Consider the following 19,665-nt stretch of genomic DNA (forward strand, 5'->3'; position numbering starts at 1 on the left):
TGAGCAGTTATTCCTGATGGTCTATATCTTAAAAAAGGAGAAATTGGATCTTTAGCTCCCAGGAATTACCTTGTTGTTGTTCTTTCGCAGACATAAATAGCACGGTCATATTCTCCTATGAATACATGTTGCACCCTGCCTGCACTATTACCTTTAAACAGGGTTGCTCACGTGTCCCTGACAAAAGAATGTCTGCTGTGAAAGAGAAATTTAGCTCAATGAGCTCAGAGGTGTAGTGGATTTACTGTATGTAAGCATTACAAGAATGATTTAGTCATTTACTAATTTAAACTTGCTGTGCAATAGAATCCCTATAGATTAGTGACAAAACACCGCCTGCATCAGCCTTGAGCTATGCTAGCACAGCACAGAGAGGTGACAGTGGATGGATGAAAAGAAAAGAAAGGTAGTGATAAAGCAAAATGAAAAAGTAAGAGGAATTGAGAGGAACCCCATAACGGGAACGGGGGAAAAGGCTTTAAAAAGAGACCCCAGACTGAATAAGGGTCTAAAATAAGCATATTAAAAAGAGGTGAAAAACAAAACAAAACAAACAGAGGGAGGAGTCGGTCGTCATCCAGCTGAGTCACTCACTGCAGAGCAGCCGCAGAGTCGAGCCACCTCTGGTCCTGCCAACATTCACTTCACAGCACAGGCACTGATAAATGATCAGTCACAGCGGCCGCAGCAGCTGCTGCCTAACAAGACTAGACTGATACAGTCGCATGATAATATGTCTGCATTCAAATGCCCCACAGCTAAGGTGAAAAACATTCTGTGCTCCATCTGAAGCCTTTTTTACATTTTGGGAAAATAATGAGGGTATGACAGTGACAACCAGAGTACAACTTTTGTGGGTGCAATTTGTATTTGTATTTGTGGGTGCAATAGTAGCTAAACCCCTTCCCCTTGATGCCCAAAGTGCCCTTTTGTCAGTTTTCTTATTCATGTGCTTGTGTGTGAAAGCATCTCTGTGTTATTTTAGCAGTAAAATGTTGTCTCACCCAGTCAAAACAACGGGTTGTGATGAAAGTTATTTAGGAATCAAAAAGGTTGTAAGCGTTCGACTTTACTGAGTGGGCAAATGAAAGAGGCAGGGGCATGAGCCGTGCAACGGGTCAGAAGAGCCATAAAAGGGCATGAATTTTCAGACAGTCGCAACCTTAAAAATAGTTTCACCAGGATTAAAAAAAAATGCAAACATTTTGTTGCGGTTACTGTCATGTATCAGTCACAGAACGTGCGTCGGTGCATGTTTGTATGAGACAGGGGGTGAATCGAACTTCCCTTTTCTACCTTTCACAATTGAACAAACTGGTCATGTAGAAAGGCTTGAAAAACTTAGGCTTCCTTGAGCATTCGAAAACCATGCATATTAAACAGCTATAAGACAGAAAAGACCAAAGAAATATATAAAAATAAACATCGTACTAAGTTGTTTTGTTTGTTTTATTGATTTTTTTCAAAATATCTGGTATTGGAGTAATCCAAACACAATTAAATATAGTCGTGTTGTATTAGTTTAGTATTAATGTACTTGAATTATATTACTCACTACATTTTTAACAGGTAACTAGTGAGTGTATGTAACCACTTACGTGTCAGCCGCACACGCACACAAACATTTTCAGGCCATGAAAATTTGTTATATTGGGTTGGGTGGAGGGAACCACCTGACTTTTCAACTTAGGGCTTTCTAAAGGGGTAGCAACGGCCCTGACCTGAACTAATGAGAGGACGGAGAAACTCACTCAACACAGGACGGCTTTACGGAGGTCCATCCATCCATCCATCCATTATCTGTACCGCTTCTCCTCACAAGGGTCGCGGGGCGTGCTGGAGCCTATCCCAGCTGTCTTTGGGCAGTAGGCGGGGGACACCCTGAATTGGTTGCCAGCCAATCGCAGGGCACACAAAGACAAACATCCACACTCACAATCACACCTAGGGGCAATTTAGATAGTCCAATCAACTTACCATGCATGTTTTTGGAATGTGGGAGGAAACCGGAGTACCCGGAGAAAACCCACGCAGGCACGGGGAGAACATGCAAACTCCACACAGAGAGGCCGGAGCCGGGATCGAACCCACGACCTCTGAACTGTGAGGCGGACGTGCTAACCAGTTGACCACCGTGCCGCCGTCTTTACGGAGGTGAATCTATAATTTGATTGGCTAAAAGAAGAACCAGAGATTTCAATGGTGTGTGTGTGTGGGGTGTGTGGGTGTGTGTGTGTGGGGGGGGGGGGGGGGTGCGTGTGTGTGTGTGGGGGGGTGTGCGTGTGTGTGTGGTCGACATCTGCACTCGAGGTTCTGAAGACGCTGGAAGAAATAATATGTACAACACATCGACGCTGAAATCTGATTGGACAAAAAAATAAACAAATTAACCCACAAATGACTAGAATCCATGTGGTGAAGAACACATGAAATGAAGACAAAAGACTGTTGGAAATAAATTATTTCCACTTCATTGAAGTTGTAAATGTAGGTCTGTGCTTCTGATTGGGTGGTTGGACATCCAGAGAAGGCCTTGAAGGCCCTGGCGGAATACAATTGCGTTCTGGCAGAGTACCACCAATGCAGCAGTAAAAGTTTCACAGCGTAATGAGTTAGAATTGATATGCTTTTACTGTTTCCAAAAGGCTACAATGCAGTGGGTACATTTTACTCCTCAGGCTTTTTTTTGCCATAATGCAGCACAATGCATTTCACAAAGAGCAACTGTGACTGTGCAAGTGTTCCATTCACTGGGTGATATGAAGTCACAGCGATAACATAGCCCCTGGTTAATGATCAAAACAATCACGCACACGTACACGCACACACACAAAACTGCAGAAAAGATAAGCACTATTGTGAGAGCCTATGCTTTGAAGTGTTATCTCTTTTCTGTCATCAATTGTTTCATCATAAAGTAGTATCTCGATTTCTGTCATCATAAAGATTTACTGCATTTGCAGTAGTAGTAGCATAGTAGACAGTGTCTTTGCTGGTAGTCACGGAAGCAAACAGCTTTTTAACGGTGCTCATATTCTAAATACATGTTATCCACCTGCTGTACTGAATTGCTCACTTTGTTGGATTACAAAACCTTCAATACAAGAAGACAAAAAAGGAACTTTGAGTCCGGGTGAGTAATTCAATGAAATTCAAAATCATGGATTTGCGTGGGTCGGCCATCTTTTGACTTCTATGTATTCAAACTTCCATAATTCAGTGCCAGTAGCACTTAAAAGGATTCTGACAGTTGAGGAGAAAAATTCAAAGTGTTATCTTCAAAAAGAGACCAAAAACTATGCCGATACTCCAAATGGTTCAAGTACAGCATCAAATTTACTTTGGTGCACCATTCGTTCAGGTAAAACTGCCAGGTGGAATTGCAAAGAGGAAGTCAACCCAAGATCATCAGAATATGTTCTATGCAGGCCCACTGGTGGAAATACGGCATTTTTATTAATATTGTGGAGTATAAGTTAAGCAGAAAAATGCACCCACTTTTAGCCATCTCAGGGGGCGACCATTTTGTCACTTCTGTCGACTGAAGATGACATTGAAGTTGCTCAGGGCTCAGATAACGACCAATCATGGTTCAGCTCCAGAAAACAGGTGAGCAACTTCAATGTCACCTTCAGTCAACAGAAGTGACAAAATGGCCGCCCCCTGAGGTAGCTAAAAACTGGTGGATTTCTCATATTCCACAAACGCAATATTAATTAGAATGCTTTAGACTAGTAGGCCTGCATAGAACATATTCTGGAAAAAAATATGTTTGGGTTGACATCCACTTCAAACATCTTAAAGCACCGCTCAAGGAGGGTAGATTTGAAGTCACAAAGTTGATTGGACTCTCTAAATTGCCCCTAGGTGTGGTTGTGAGTGCAGATGTTTGTCTTTGTGTGCCCTGCAATTGGCTGGCAATCAATTCAGGGTGTCCCCCGCCTACTGCCCGAAGACAGCTGGGATAGACTCCAGCACGCCCCGCGACCCTTGTGAAGAGACGCGGTATAGATACCGCTTATCCTCACAAGCATCACGGTGCATTCAGGGTACGTTCACAATGCACGGGGAGAACATGCAAACTCCACACAGGGAGGCCGGAGCCGGGATAGAACCCACGACCTCTGAACTGTGAGGCGGACGTGCTAACCAGTCCACCACCGTGCAGCCGATACAATAATCACTAAATTAAAAATGAATTGCCTGGCCGTAGTACTCCAGCTTCCTCTTACATCCCGAAACCATGCATGTTCGGTTCAGTGAAGACTCAAAATTTTCCTTAGAACAACCGCCTCACAGTTAAGAGGGCGTGTGTTCGATTTCGGGCTCTGGCATTACTCTGTGGAGTTTGCATGTTCTCCTCAAGCCTGTGTTGGTTTTCTCTGAGTCCTCCAGTTTGCACCACAAGATAAGTGGATCTGAACAATGTGTAGCTTGTCGTAGCTGAATATTTACCAATTCTGTCCGGTTTTGTTGGTCCCTGCACGTAAATAAAGCGGGTAGGAAAGCCTGAGACATGTCACATTTTCACAAATTGACACTCTCACGAGACCGAAAAGACCTAAAAATTGCTGCATGTATAGGAGAGTGGATGTGATAGTTTAAGCATATCTTTTATAATAAATACTTTGTATATTTACCGGTAAGCAGAGCCGTTCCGACATTTGGCCGCCTCGCGAGCACGTCACACGCGTGACGGCTAATTAGTGGGCCCGACTAAAAGCCCACTTCCGGCCATGCTCAGTCCAGCCATTTTTTAAAAATTTGTCACCCCCCACCCCTCCGCCTCAAAAATGGGCATCTTACCGGGCCGGAGGGTCCGACCGGTCCGGCCCAGGGACGGACTGCCCAGCTCTGCCGGTAAGTGAAAATGATCAAATAAAGAAGATGTGCACATTTAAAACATGACAACGTTTTGACATCTTGGGTTTAATTCCCCTTTGAACATTACTCTTCAGAAGCTACATGCTGTGTAAAACACAGATATTACTTGATGCATGGAAAAGTTAACCGTCAGTGATCAATCAGCTTGTCAATTGTCACTTGAAAACCACAGGGGCAGCCTAGCAAGGAAAAAACGAATCAAAACAACTGGTATTCCTTACTATTGCTTTAAGAGCAGACTACCACAATCACTGTCATCTTGATGTTTGCCATCTTCACTGCTTAGCAGATTCTGTCGCATATGTGCCCCATGTTTGAGCAGAAATATTTCTTCATCAAGCACACAAGATGGAGGCAAGTTGATACTGTATTAATCTATTTAATCTGCTCCTGGACCAAATGCAGAGTCTGCTTGTTTAAGTGCTTTAAGACGACACACAAAATGACAGACATTATCAGAGAAGCGGAGAGCCCATCTGGGACATATTTAGGTGCTAAAAATGACATCAGTAAACAAGGCTGTAATTAAAAGTGTGTTGCGTTGTGTCTCCCTGGTGAAACAGAATTGATTTCTCAGTCTCAATGATGTGCCCTGAGAGCCGCAGAGATTCACAGCAGATGAGAGGAGGTCTTTGTGTTTCATTACATCAGATGCTTCACTAAATTCGCTTCACTTCAGTTTTTAGAGGAACTATGTTGGTGATTAGCATCTGCCCTCATTTGGCATATGATATGCTATACTGAGTCACAAGATGAATGTGAATTTCGTGAGAGGAGAATTCGATTTGACACCTTTTAACTGTGGCAAAACACCATAATGCCATGACCTAATTGAGGCTGGCATCATCATCTTCACTACCACAACCCTTTTTCGCTGACCTCGGAATAATTGCTGTCTTTGTCATCACTGAGCATCGTCATTCCAATCAAGGGTGCTGAGAGTCACTGGCATTTACCACCCGCGTCCTCATCGGCCTAAACAGTCACTGCATGGTTATGAGCAAGAAGAGTGTGAGAGGTGCCGCTGTGAGGAATGTGTGTGTGTGTTTGTAAGGCTGTGTGAACGTGTCATTATGTGTGACTTTTTGTGTTGCAGAGGGGTCTGTTGTTTTTGCAATGCGTCTGGACTCCCTACAAGAAGCAGTGCAAAGATGCTGGCAGATGGCAAGAGTTGGCAGGAACCCGGGAACTGAATGCCGTGTGATTGCTGCCTGCAGGCTGAATGGCGTACGGCCACCATGGGGCTTGCCTGGTGCCCTATGTCAACATTAAACACGGCAGGGGGCACTTCTACACGCACAAACACCTCATGAACACACTCGGACACCAGTTGGCCATATTGGGAAGTGGACAACACCTCAATCCGTCATTCCGTATGTGGGGCATGCCTGCTTCAACTTCTATAGACAGTGGTTGGATTTCTAATGGATAAAAGTTGCCCTGGTAATATGTTGAAACATCAAAACCCTCTTTAAAAACAAATGTGTTGTGTGATGAAATCTTGTGCAAAATAAAGAATATTTTTCCTGAAACTTTTGGTGGAATTCCAAAATTTTAAAAGCATTCTTCAAATTTTGAGGTATCAATTTATAAAAAATGACCAGGTGGATCGTAGCATAATAGTCTTGGCCATCTGAAACGAAAGAAAAACAGGTCTTTTTATAGGAGCGGAAGAATTAATTAATTTCCACTGACATTCCCGCACAAAATGAAAAACTGAATATATTACAGTATGTGCACGATAGAAAAGGCTGATAACGTATTGACGGGGATACCTTAAAATTCGATATCTGATGGGGACAGTTTTCATTAAAAGACTTTAGATGGCATATATTAAACATTTGTTTGTGTTTATCGCATCACCATATCATACAACAGCCATTCATCCATTTTTTACATTTCTAATCACAGTGTACATATTAGATTTTCTCTGGTTCTTCTTTTACAAGAATTTTGTAAGGGGTAAGAAAAGGTTGTTGATGATTTTTGAAAATGCTGATTCTCCGTATTAGTTTGAAGGCTTTCAAAACTCACATCACTTGTTATCTAGCCACCAGTGTTAGGGGTAACATGTTACTTTTGTAACACGTTAAAGTAATATATTATGTTTAGGTGGTCAGAAAACGCATTACTAATTCTATTTGTGTAATAATATTATATTTCCTGAGTCCAGCAATGCGTTACTATCCCAGCATAGAATAACATTTGACAATACTTGAATACGAATCACATATTTCTCAGTCACGGTGATCTTTCCCGCATGCGTGTAAGTGGAACAAAACTAATAATTAACAGCTAATAAAAAACAGGAGAAGTCCCCATTCCTTGACGCATAGCAAACAACTGTGCACTATAGAAGACATAAAAAAGAGGACTGCAGTCTTTCTGGGACAATTTAACTTTCCGTATGGGGAAAGTGACGTCGCATGCACGATGTCACGTTTTGACCCCATGAGAAACAACAATGGAGGAAATGAGAGGCTTGCATTTTGAAGCTGGAAATCCAGTCACTATTTTGAGTTTGTGTCACCTAAAGAAAATATTAAGGTAGGCTATTGGTATACTCTCTCTGTCTCTGTGGGACTGAAATATTCATTGTAAGTCATTATTTATGCTGTTCTCATGCTCTTTTATTGCTACTATTTCAGGGCAGAATAATTGCTCAGGTTCCAAAAAGTCCAGTCTGGTTGTTCTTAGACCTCATTCTTGAAGTACGGTTTTATTTTTATTATTGAAATAGTATAAGCTATTAAAATGACTTTTGTTCAGTCTGTGTGTGCTCGCACATTATAACTCAGGAGTTAAATAAATGAAGAATAGAAAAAGAGTCTGCGTCATGTCGGTTAAAGGTTTGTGTTGTTTAATTATTCTATATCATTAAATGCATTCAGTTATTCATGGCAACCATTATTTGCAGATACAATATCATTGCATGTTAATTTTGTGCGCTCTCCTCCACTCTAAGAGTAATTACGATTAACAGAGAACTAAAAAGTAACGTAAAAGTAAATAACTTACTACTACATGCAAATGGTAATATTGTATGGAAATGTACTACTTTCAAATGCAAGTAATAATAATAATAATAATAATAATATGGAATATATATTACATTTTGGAAGCAACTTGCCCAACTCTGCTAACCACACACACATGCACGCACACCCCTGCACACAAACACTCGACTTCATGGTTCAAGCTGTTACCATGGTGACCGACTGACAGCTGTCTCCGTTGACGGATTAAAACAAGAGCCATTTTCACCCATGGCATTTCACGACTGTCACACACAGAGACCGTCATTCCACTCACCTTCACCCCATCACGACGATATGTGTGCACACTCAGATGGCACTTGGTCCAGTCAAGAGAATGAGGAGTGATGGAGATAGGAGGAGGGGTTTGTGTGCCTCTGTGTGACTCTATTACAGGGAAAATAGCCTACTAATACAGTTTAATATTTAACCTCACAATATATATTCACCTCATCGCTATGTCTGATGTTGCTCCCCTATCTGTCCTATATGTCAGTGCATCTGTGCAGTATTGTTTCAATCAACTTGTAAACAGAAGCCCAGCCAAATTGCAACTCTGTAGTCAACGTGGATCTCGCCGATCTGGCTGACATGTTGCTCAAGGGCATTAACAAATGCATCTGTATATAATGCACATGTACAAATAGATCCATCCATCCATCCATCCAGTATCTATACCGCTTATCCTCACAAGGGTCGCAGGCGTGCTAGAGCCTATCCCAGCTGTCATCGGGCAGTAGGCGGGGGACACCCCGAATTGATTGCCAGACAATCGCAGGGCGCACAGAGACAAACAAACACACACACTAACAATCTAAGATCAATTTAGAGTGTCCAATTAACCTACCAAGAATGTTTTTGGAATGTGGGAGGAAACCGGAGTACCCGGAGAAAACCCACGCAGGCATGGGGAGAACATGCAAACTCCACACAGGGAGGCCGGAACCGGGAGCGAACCCACGACCTCTGACATGCTAACCAGTCAACCACCGTGGCGCCGTAGAAATAGATATTCTGCATATTTTCACACAATACAAGAAAATATTTTTCTTGACAATGTGAGACAGCAAACTGCAAGCAAGTTACTAGAGAACACAATGCAGTCAAGCTCAGCAGACCTCACATTAAGCTTTACTTATTATTTTTGCTTTGTTGTTACACTGGTCATATATCACTTTGTGAGCATGTTGGCCCCCGGCAAGGAAATCAGGAGCTTGCAAATCCTTTGCATGCCAAGAAGTGTACCAGTGCATTACGTAGTTAGAATGAGAAATTAGAATGATTTGTACAGGGAACATTTGCTGTTGACTAAACTTGTATGCCTTCTAATAAATATTATGTCCGAATATTATTGTTGCACAGACAGGCTACGCGAATAAACAATTAAAAATCAAGATTAATTTTTTAGTGTATTGTGTATTGTATTATTGTGTATATCTGTTCAGAGTTTAGCCAATAATAATAATACAGATTTCTAAAATTCACATTTGGCATCTGGAAATAATATATCGCACATTTTTTTTTTCTTTTTAGCAGGCACCCTTAACTGTTCCTTCTTGTATATATTAGCCACTTGAGACCTAAAGTTGAATGAAAATCGAAATGTACATTTATAAAATGTGCATTTATACATCATACACGCATCCCTGCTGACAGAAGATACAAATTACCAATCATTAAAAAAAAACTGTGAAAGTCCATGTGAATGTTCTTATGTCCTACCAATCCTCCATGACAAAACAAAAAAACATAGACCTGGGCCAGATGGAATAGAAAAGGGGCCGTTTTGTCGGTGATCGATAGTGACACCATTGTGTTTCTATAAAAGGCTGACATGAGCTTTTCATTTCATTCACCCTTTAATACAAATCTACACGTAAGTGACAACAGGAAATGTGTGCCAGTAGTTCTGCAAGCCACAACACAACGCGTAATGAATGCAAGATGTGTAGAACATTTCTATCCTGCTCCATATTTTGACGATACAAACTGACAAGGTAGCAGAGTGGTGTAATTAACTCTTCTGCCTCACAGTTGAGAGATTCTGGTTTGAGTCTTGTCGGTTTAGAGTTTTTTATGTTTCCTCTGTGCTACCACCATGGGATTTCTGCTACTTTCTTTCCACATTCAGAAAACATGCACACTAGGTTAAATAATTGAAGACTCTATTCCTTAGGTATGAATGTGAGTGTGATTGGTTGTCTGCGATGGACTGGTCCAAGGGTTATCCCGCCTCTCACCTGAGGTTAGCTGGGAAATGGTCCTTGTTATCCATGGAATTATTGAGGACAAGCTGCATAGAAAATGGATGGATGCACAAAACAAGACAAAATGACAAGCTGTGAAACTACCATGATGCCTATGGTCATTTATAGTCATGAAAACAAATACAATTACAAAACACAAACCAATTTACTATTTACTTTGAAACTTGAGAGCAGAGGTTGGCGTGTCAGTAAATTTTGCTGGTCCGTCATTCGCCAGTAGCCGGGCCGACCATCCGTCAACCTCAGTCCGTCATTATTTCAAGCCGACCAAATGTGTCATCGTCAGTCCATCACTCGTTATTTTAACCATGCTTCTGTCATCTCTAAATTACAGTTCGTCACCATGTGGGACAGTCAGAGCTTCTTCTACTTCTTCTTCGGCGGTGTCGCGTTGGTGGGAAGAACGTATTCTAATTACTACCAGAAATGGGCTGACCTGTTTAGATCCCCTACAACTAGCCTGTTAAGATGTCACTTTATCGCCAATTATCTGCCTTTGACATGCTTGCGGCTTGCTGTCAGGACACGAGCAGCTTGCAGAATCATTTGCTCAGTCTGCAGTGTCTGGCACACAAGCCTGAATGTCCTCACTGACTAAGACAGGTTCATTTATTTGACCTGTCATCCATAAGCGGAAAAATTCCATGAAATTTCCACAGATGGAAGTTGTCACCAACATTCTTGATGCTGAGCAATGTCACAGAATGTACAATTGATACAATTATATTTACAGTACACTGTTATAATATTATCCATCTTATGTTAACTAACCATCAAGCCAAGTTTACACACGGCACATATATGATGACACTGGCAGGTGTGCAAAAGTGTAGCCTTCTTGTTTTCTTGTTCTTGCAACCAAAAATGTTGGTTATTCATTAGCAGGATTACATAAAAAAGAGACCCCTGGAATTGTTTGAATCTTAGTGGATAGGTGACATACCTGTATGCAGAGCACACCCACTTACATTTTTGGTGCACAGTGGATTAAAAATGTAGCTAAAGGAATTAATTTGATCTCATCAATATTTACACTTTATTTTTAATCTTACTATTTACACTCTGACACACAACAATTATGACTTGACGAGTTGCTTGCAGCAAGGGATGATTCACATTATTACATTTTGATGAAAAGCTATATAATGGGTATATAATTTGGGCAATTGTCTTCTATTTTCTGGCTCCTCGTCCAAGCGGAGCCCTGACTGCAGATTCCCTGGTATTGTAGCAGCTGCGATGACTCAGCGTGTAAGTGTATAACTGTCTCTCTGCCTCCATCCCATCTTTCCTGCCAGTCTGTCACTGTACACACAAGCCAAATACATACAAAAAAATGAAGAGTAAACCAAGTGTATAAAAGATTCAAAGGAGGCTGGGGGCTTCATTTGGGAAATGTGAATTTTGTCCAGGCACTGTGACAGAGACATGTACTGTACAACAAGAGTTGATAGAGGAACTAGAAAATCAAAAGCTACCACCACACAGCCCCTCCTGGCCACAGTCAATTCTATATCTCTCCAATGATTTCAATTAAGATAACTGTTTTTAGGCAGAGTGAGTGGCATCAAGTTGATTAAAGGGTTGAGAAAATGTAGTCCAGTGATAAATTGACTGTTGACACTGCTGGTCTTTTTTTCCCCTGAATTGTCAACACCACATTTTTAGGTAGTGAAAGACATGTTTTACAATTGATAGACACGACATGCGGCTCTTTGAGACTATACCACATGTAGTCCACCACAGATGAACTAATAAGATTTAAAGTAAATTGGGTGGGAGTAAGTTCATTCAAAGTATTGGAGCTTTCTTTTTGTGCACTGTAGGAATGTGCGATGTGCAATTACAATGGGCTTTACAAATGTGATTAAATAATGGATGCATCTGAGGGTAAAACAGACGTTTGTGCTTCAATTGAATCAGTGGAGCAGGCCCCATTCGTCATATGACAAATGAGAAGCAGAGGAATAAAAGAGTGGACTGAAAGAAAAGGCTGCTATGTTGATAACAAAGAATAGATGAAAGAGGGGGGAGGCACATCATGAGCGATGGGTAGAGGGAGAAAAAGAACAAAAAAGATTGACCCACCCTAAACAACCAAGGCACAACAAGCACGTGTACACGTGCCAAAATGGTCTAAATCATTGTCGAAGTGACAATTTTGGGTCAAAAATTGATCAATCCACTACTTGGGTCAATTTGACCCAACTTTCTGGGTTGTTTATACAGGAAACTACCCGAATAATGGGTAGTTTTGTAAAAAACAACCCCAAAAATTTGACTGTTCTGTACAAAACAACGCAAGAAAGTGGGTCAAATTGACCCAATTAGTGGATCGGTCAATTTTTTACCCCAAATTGCGTTATTTTTAACCCAACTATTTTTGAAGTGTACCATGATCATAACCATCAAGCTGAAGTTATGACCTGATGTGACCTGGGATGAAAATTTGAAGACAATCGCAAGAAAACACAAACAGCAGCTTTCCAATCTTAATTTTAACCTGGTTGCAGTGTCTTAATACATCATCCATCCATCCATTATCTATACCGCTTACCCTCACAAGGGTCGCGGGGAAAACATGCAAACTCCACACAGGGAGGCTGGGGCCGGGATCGAACCCATGACCTCTGAACTGTGAGGCGGACGTGCTTGTCTTAATACAAATAAATGAAATGCAAACTATTAATCTATGACCTTTCTCGCAATTGAGGCTTTCACTAAAGCATCAGTCAGGATCTCACAGGCTATAGACAAGTGCATCTATCTTTTTCTATAAAGCCTGTCCTCACTTGGGTGGCAGGTGAGCTGGAACCACTCTCAGCTGACCATGAACTGTTGTAAACCAACCAATTGCAGGGCACATATCAACAATTTAGGGACTTCAATTAACCAATGTGCATGAGGAAGCCAGAGCAATTTCACGCAAGGACAACATGCAATATGCAAACATGCATAAGGCCAGAACCCGGATTTGGATCCAGCACCTGAGAACTATGTGACGTACGTTCAAACCAGTCCACTGTACTTCCCCCTAACATTCCACTAAAATGAATAGACATATAATAAAAAAAAGTTTGACGCGCAAGCAGGCAAATACAGTATATTTCACTTTATAGCAGCAAATAGTGCTAATCGTGATCACTTTCTGCTCCGTCTTCAAGATTGTCTACTTGGAACGTTGTTGAGCGGTGCAGTAAATTCTGTTCATGTGGTATCCATGGCCATTGGTGACAAATACTAGAGTATTTACCTTGTCTCTTTAGGCCAAAGTTTAGTTAAAGATTTACATCAATCAAGCAAATCAAAATTCTCCTGCGCAGGGAGGGGGTCCCGTTCCTGTGTGTTGAGCCGACCAGATGAACCCTTTTTTTCTAGCACTGGTGGTCTTGTGCCAGCTGTTCTACATCCTCCGTGGCAATATACACATTTTAGCAGGTTTAACAAACTACTGTACTTTTTCCCACGCTTTGCTCCCTGCGGCTTTAAATGTGATACAGTTTATTTATGATTTTTTTCCTGGCGAGCTTGAAGCCGTCAATAGATTTACCCACCGCTTGTCACATCTGATCAATGAAATTACCATATATGTAACAGTAGACCAGTGAAACTGTCCGCTCTCATACTAACTGAATATATGTGTTGGAGTGCGCATCGTTGCCTGAGAAATGCGGATGTCTGTGTTTGTAGCTGTATGTGACTGTGTAGAAGCAAATATAGAGGACATACCGTATTTTACGCACTATAAGTCACATTTTTTTTCATAGTTTGGCCGGGGGTGCGACTTTTACTCTGGAGCGACTTATGTGTGAAATTATTAACACATTATGTGGTGCGACTTGTACTTTTACTATGATGACTTATAGTCCGGAAAATACGGTAGTACATAGTCGAGCTAAAATAAGCATCTTGACTTGAGTTTAATGAGCAAAGGGGAACGAGTGCCATAAATACAGCCATCTCTGCAGTGCGACCCCGTTCTCTCTGTTGTTAGTTTGACTACTGACACCCAACATGGCTAGCAACTAACGACAGGCGCTAGCAGCTAGCCACGAGGACAGCATTTCTGGCCATGGAACACCCTGCATCTCCCAATAACGTAGCAAATTTTTCAGTTTCCAAAGGCTGCACTGCCACAGTCTTATGTGCACGGCTGTCTGATGAAGCCCGTTGACAAACTGGATTGCGTGATAACAAGAGAGACTGAAAAGTTCTGGGAGGCTACTGTGTAACTAGCTGTGTTGGGGCATGTTTGGGGTAAAGAAAAAGCATACACCAGTGTTTGAAAACCAGATGAAAACACTTGGGAACCACTAACTACAACTCTATACAGGAAGTCCTCGAATTAAGACGTAGGCGACCTATGATGTTTCGACTTTATGACGCCGGTGTCTCTTCCGTCATTTTGTCCCCAGCACCATAGTTTACATATAGTCAATATTGGGGTTAAGGACAAAATTCTGATTTCTAAAACATTTGGAATAACCGTTTACATGAATGAGCGGACAGAGTTGCTCTGGCATTTGAATAACCCACTGTGAACCGAGACGTACAGCATCATGACTCAAATGGATGTCATTTCCGCTTATTACTTTCAACTGTCAATAAAACACTTGATATTCATGCCACTCACCACAGGAATGAAGCAGCCGGTTTCCTCCTCACTCCAAAGGTTTGCTTTTGTGCTCTCTGCTTATTTACCTCCGCTTGTGTATTTGCGGTGGGTTGCGCACCAAACACTGCACTTCCGCATACAAGCACTTCCTGTACTACAAACACCATGATTGAGCATGCGCAGAGTTTGTCGATCGTGTCTCTGTGTCTTTGCCTTTTTCGCTCTCCCCTCCTTCTTCACCATCCACCTCTCAGCAGCAATGGTAAGTACAGCATCTTATGTTTTTATTTTAATGTATTTTCATTTTGTTATACTAAGTATTTTGACGTAAATTTTGACTTTAACAATGAAATCCGACATACGCTGAAATTTGGTTTACATCGTCAGTGTAGGAACGGAACTCATTCGTAAATCGAAGACTTCCTGTAATTAAATCTTGTGAGGGGCACAGATTCATCAGAGCACAGTATGATTCTTATAATCCAAGACAAGGACACTAGAGGAGCTGAACCAGAATACCAATAATGCGGACAGCTTGGTACATAGTAAGTAACCTTCATTGCTCTTTTTCTGTCTAATCTACTGATTTGTTGCCAACACAAATGACAGATTTAAGGATTTGCAGGATTTTTCTTGGCGGCCCAAGAGCAGAATATGCAGTGTAAATCATTACAGCCTTAGTGTCTTCCTTTGCACGCCATATACACTCAAGGTTAAGTAAAACTGACACGTTGGGAATCCTTTCCTATTAAAATGTCACATTCCATGATGATCAAAGCTCTTTCAAGACATTATGTTTTACCAATGATGTTGTTACTGTTAGCACGTTCATCCATTGACTTTTTTTTTTTTAGCTTTAGCTAGGTTATTTAGGAACTGTCTATCGCTGTCCATCCGTATCTACCACCATTACTTATTAAATTCAATTAATTACTTTTGACAAGCCGGGTTGACATGAAGCCTTGGATTCTGATTAAGAATCGCGTTACAAGCCAAAACCAAAAGAAATATAATGGGAATAAACACGTCAATTGGAATAAACTGGCACAGTGACGTTGTCGTTTACACACTTAAAGGCTTCCCCACAGAGCACAAAGATCTGGCCTGCAACAGAGTTTGTTCTTAATACTCTCAAAGAACACAACATTATCACAGTAGGAAAGTGGGGAACATTTAACAATTTAAAAAAAACATATGGGATGTTTTACATTGCAGCAGTGGTGGAAATATGTGATGCCAGTGCCTGTATGCAAGATGCGTGTAAGATAATGTGAGTTGTTAGTACAGTTAGATGAGCAGCATATGTGTTATTTTCATACAAAAGCAAACTGGGATGATAAATATTAACATATTAATATTGTATATTGGAGTACACATACTGCATATCATAATCATCATTTAAAAATGACATACCTTCTTTTTTATGCAAATCAATTTCCCAAATCTACAGTATTAGCGTGCGTAAATGGGTGAATGAGAGGCTTTACTTTGTTGGTTGTGGTTCAGTTAAGCTGATGAGCATTCATTAATGGGTGCTGCTACATCATATATGGGGAACACACTCATGACCAGAAAAGCAACCAAAAGTGGAGTTTACAGTATGTATACATGTTTAAGCTTGAATCACAATATTTTTTGGGATACTATTGTTTCAAGATTACAGTCTCTGTAATGTCCATTCTCACTTTATTGTCCACTTAGTTAAATATCAAATTGAGGCATGTTCTCTTAAAACTAAAGGCCAAGATAGACCAATCCGACGTTGGCCAACTGTGACCGACGCTTACCCCGTGGCGTCAGGCAGACTGTCGGCATGTCAAGCTGGAAAAATACACCGCAACGACAGACAGCTGATCATTAACCCTTGTGGTATGTTGAAAAAAATAAATTTTAAAAAAATCACATCGATTATGTTGTAGGACCCGTACTGTGGAAATCCACACAAAACAGACAAAACAAACAAAAATACACCAGAAACAACTTTATTTTAGATGTAAACATTCAGAAAAGAGACAGGCAACATATTTTTTATCCCAACACTATATTTAAGAACTGTTTAGGTAAAGTTTTTCCTCTTACGTTTTTTTTTTTCTTCTTGTCATTTAACTTGCCCCATTTTCTGAGATTTTCAGTGTTCAGCATCTTCAGTGGTCTCCACATGATGGACAAAATGTGACTGTGTGCTTTCTGCAGATATAAATCTTGCATTTCACACAAGTGGTGCTTGTCTTACTGTGCTCTCGGGAGGGACAGACCTGGCATCTTTTCAGTTTTTTTTCCCGTGTCCACTGGATCCTTTGCAGATTAGTTGGATGACCTGTTCTTGAAGTTTTCAATGACAGGAAAAGACGATGTCGGTACAATTTGCCGGCATTCCATTGCTGGTTGATTTCAGCCCACAGGACATAGGCATTGTAAGCAGACACATCCACAATGAGGTCCACTGATAGTGTAGTGGTACACACGCCTGAGTTGTGTGCGGGCAGCGTGGGATCGATTCCCGCTCAGTGACAGTGTCTATGTGTGCCCTGCGACTGGCTGGCGACCAGTTCGGGGTGTAGTCTGCCTTCGCCCATTGACGGCTGGGATAGGCTCCAGCAACTCCCCGCGACCCTATATAGGATAAGCGGTTTGGAAGATGACATGACATGACATCCACAATGTTGTAGAAAATCACCAAGGGCCAACGGGCAGTCTTGCGCTGGCAGCTGTATGTTGCTGTGACTTTGTCCAGATTGTCAACTCCTCCTTTGGTTGGTGGAGTTGTAGTCCAGGATCATTTGTGGCTTCACGTCTTCTCTTGTGCTCAGAGATGCATTTGTGTGCAATGTGCTCATTACAAGAACATTCTTGTTTTTCTTTGGGCAATATGAAACAACTGTTGTTTTCTCAGTGAAAACAAATACTGAGGAATGCAGAGCTCTGCCCTGCATCTTCAGAATTTGACTGGGAAGTTCTGTCTTATTTCTTCTACTGTTCCCAACAACGTCAGATTTCTCTTCTGAAGTTCATCTCCAACGCGGTAAGATGTAAAGAAGTTGTCACATGTGATGTTAATGACCTTGCAGTCCTTCACTCATCTCCAGCACCACACGCATACCCTGATTCTTCTCAGATGCTCCTCCAGGTAGCTTTCCAGTATACACTTGCATATTCCATGCATGACTAGATTTTCCATCACAGGCTGCACATATTTTGATGCCATAAGTGCCAGGCTTGTTGGGCAAGTACTGTCTGAAAGGACAGCGGCCCCTGAATGGAACAAGGCGCTCATCTACAGTAACATGGGGACCAGGATTGTACAACAACAACAGAATTTCAACCCATTTATCCCATACATCTCTGATCGCAGCTAGTTTGTCTCTTTCACGTCGACCAGCTCTGGTGTCACGGTTGTCAAATCAGATCACACGAGATATCATGTTAAAATTCGCCAGAGACATTGTTGCTTGAAAGATTGACCTTCCATACTCTTCATCCCACAGACTTGCATTTGCTTCTCCCCGTGACCTGTACACTCCATCTAATCACAGAATTCCAAGATAAGCATGCAAGTCCGTCTGATCCAGTGGCTTCCATTTCTCTTGAAATACACGCTTCCTCTCCAAGTTGGTCATTTCCAGTATAATCTTCTCTATTGGTGGGGATATGAATAGCTGAAACGCTGATTGAATATCTTCAAATTGTGTGACAGCAAATCTTGCTGGACCAGGAGTCATTTTGATGACAGTGGAAGATGACATTCTGCCTTGGCTTTGGTGTGGTGATGTTGACCATTGTATCTTACCATCTTTAGATACCCATGTCCCTCTGGATGATGATTGCTGCATTCCTAGGTTTTCATCCAATGGAGGGACAGTAGAGTGGCAGACTCGCCCCCTGAATCCTCCTCATCGTTGGAATACTGACAATCTGGATCATCAATAACATTGTCCTTGGTCTCTGTAAGATCCTGTGTCTCTGAAATCTCTTCCTCTTTATCACTATCCCAGTTCAAAATCTGTGCAACCAACAGTAAGATATTGGCCGGGGCGGATTATAAAAACGTTAAAAAATGCATTAAGCTAAATTTTTTGCTCACGATGAACTCCCACGCGAAGTAAACCCTCATGTTCTTTACACAGTATCGTAAAATACTTACATTGTCAATCCTCACTCTTGTACTTTTAAGATTAAGGCAGCAAAGGCGTGCTCACTGTTTATCCGCATTTGTTACTTTCCGTTCGTGCTCCATGCGCTGATTTGCTAGCTAACAGCCAATCAGAGTGACCAAATGTCACGACGCCGATTCAACATGCTGAAACGCCCACCAGACGCTTCTTGACGAGGTCTAAATTCCTCAACCTAAATTTATGTGTTTGAAACTGGCATTGTGACACTGCAACAGTGCTCAGGAAATTTTCTGTCACTTAATGTGTCAGTTCATCCTAAAATCCAAAAGACAAATGAAAAACAATGGTATAGTTCTGTGTGCTTTTATTCGACTCAAAAGTTATCCTTTAGCATAAAAACATGCACTGATAAACATGACCACACACATCAAGCTGAGCAGTGACGTAAAACAGTCATACTTGTAGAGGTAACAATAGCAGCTAAAGAGCGCATGGAGCAGCATAAAGCAGGGTTACCCACCCATCTAACTACCGATTCTGCCTGCGTGTACCTCCTTGCATAAATGCTTACTTCAGTGTTCAGCTCGACATCAGTGGTTATAGGAGGGGCAGCGGCAAGTACTTCCTGCTCGCTCTCCTTCAAGCCGTCGTCATGTCTTGATGTCCTGTGTTTTTTGAAAAAAATCGGAATTTCCATACTATTTTAGCAAGGGAGGCGCTCGCCATTTCTGTAAACAACCATGTCCGATTGA

The 19,665-nt window shown here is 41.5% G+C and overlaps 1 protein-coding gene and 2 long non-coding RNA genes across 7 annotated transcripts in view; 1 reads left to right on the top strand and 2 right to left on the bottom strand.

Annotated features, from left to right (window-relative positions):
- The window catches only part of pde4ba (phosphodiesterase 4B, cAMP-specific a), a 199,516-nt gene that overhangs the window by 96,135 nt on the left and 83,716 nt on the right, over nt 1-19,665 (bottom strand). The gene's annotated exons all lie outside the window — the stretch shown is intronic.
- On the top strand, nt 2,979-6,416 carry LOC147138070 (uncharacterized). The gene is made up of 2 exons (XR_015088857.1): nt 2,979-3,133; nt 5,981-6,416. It is a non-coding gene; the product is annotated as an uncharacterized LOC147138070 (long non-coding RNA).
- Nucleotides 9,998-18,965, bottom strand: LOC147138071 (uncharacterized). The gene is made up of 3 exons (XR_015088859.1): nt 18,943-18,965; nt 14,820-14,955; nt 9,998-11,491 (listed from the first exon to the last, which is right to left on the bottom strand). It is a non-coding gene; the product is annotated as an uncharacterized LOC147138071 (long non-coding RNA).

The sequence above is a fragment of the Filicampus tigris genome, chromosome 12 (assembly GCF_054856515.1).
Source record: "Filicampus tigris isolate MCC_2025a chromosome 12, RoL_Ftig_1.0, whole genome shotgun sequence".
NCBI classification, from domain to species: domain Eukaryota; kingdom Metazoa; phylum Chordata; class Actinopteri; order Syngnathiformes; family Syngnathidae; genus Filicampus; species Filicampus tigris.